Source organism: Procambarus clarkii, chromosome 42 (assembly GCF_040958095.1).
Source record: "Procambarus clarkii isolate CNS0578487 chromosome 42, FALCON_Pclarkii_2.0, whole genome shotgun sequence".
Classification (NCBI taxonomy): domain Eukaryota; kingdom Metazoa; phylum Arthropoda; class Malacostraca; order Decapoda; family Cambaridae; genus Procambarus; species Procambarus clarkii.
In genome coordinates this window covers 19,693,684-19,695,050 of record NC_091191.1, presented here as the reverse complement: position 1 = coordinate 19,695,050, position 1,367 = coordinate 19,693,684, and the positions used below count along the sequence as shown (strand labels likewise).

At 30.8% G+C, this 1,367-nt stretch overlaps 1 long non-coding RNA gene across 1 annotated transcript; it reads left to right on the top strand.

Annotated features, from left to right (window-relative positions):
• The first annotated feature begins 358 nt into the window (after positions 1-358).
• Positions 359-1,124, top strand: LOC123751251 (uncharacterized). The gene is made up of 3 exons (XR_011231168.1): positions 359-478; positions 706-798; positions 997-1,124. It is a non-coding gene; the product is annotated as an uncharacterized lncRNA (long non-coding RNA).
• Positions 1,125-1,367: the final 243 nt, after the last annotated feature.

The following is a 1,367-nucleotide window of genomic DNA, read 5'->3' as shown; positions in this document are numbered from 1 at the left end:
AACAGCAGATGCTGAGGAACATGGTACTCTTGACAGTTGTTCAGCTTTTCCATTTGAAAATTATTTGCATCAGCTGAAAAAGATGGTCAGATCAAGTAAAAATCCAATTGTCCAAATTACAAAAAGAATAAAGGAGGCTGAAAATACCATGATTTATAAAACATCTCCAGATAATAAAATTTCTCATAAATTTCCTAACAATGTATATTCGTTACCTGGATATAATTGCTGTGAAGTGTTAAGGACTGTACACAGCCGAAGAAGTGAAGAAAATTACTTCATTGTTAGGGTATATCCTTTTCAAAGTCCAATATTTACTAGTCCTTGTGATTCAAGAATATTTGGGGCCTTCAATGTTAATCCACGTAAGGACTTTTTAAAAAAAGTGTATAGGATTAACACATCAACCAGAGGAATGTTAATCAAGAAAACAGAAAGTACTTATATCTTCTTGTCAATACTACATGATTTATGACTAGTAAGTTTCTTGTGATTGTTTTTGATTCTTGTGCAAGCTGTAGGAATACTCTTTGCTTACATTGCAAACTTTTAACTTTAGTAAAAAGTATTGTTCACCATCATAACATATTAGAATTAAGGTTAACATTGTTGTTTAGTACTACTATATAAAATTAGTGACTGCTTATTTTCTTAGACACTGATAATGTGCTGCAGAAAATGTCCCTAATCAGTTTAAATTTGTAGATGGCTGAATCTGAAAATAAATACATCGTTGTGGAAGATGAAGAAGGAGAATTGTCAATCATCCATATCAAATGGATGTTTAGTGCATCTGATGTAAGTCAATATATATATATATATATATATTGTTTATTTGCAAAATTAAAACATTAGTATTTAAAATATGTGTATATGATATATGTTGATAGATTTAGAGATATATATGTATATAATATATGAAATACAGTGGGGCCTCGATTTATGAGACATACATTTACATATACATATATTTACAAATATATGTCCCCTTTCCAGGGATCAAACGTGGGCTATTGGCCACGTGAAAACCAATCATCGAAAGCCAAAAGAGGAGAAATACCAGACCCATCAAAATGGAGACAGACGTTTCAACATCAGCAAGATTTATTCCATTGATAGTAATTAAATACAAGCATTGATTCATATGGTTAAATAAAAAATTTCTCAATGTTTTGATGTTATACAAAGTTTCGTAATAATGAATTATATATACTCTAATTTTTATTATAGGTACTTGGGAACTTGCCCTAAAACACCTTAAAAAGGCAGAAGAAACGTCAAATATGGAAAGTGACACAGACACAAGTTATCACCATAGGGCAGCAAAATACAGAAGAATACCAAATGATGTGGATGGAGGTATGTAG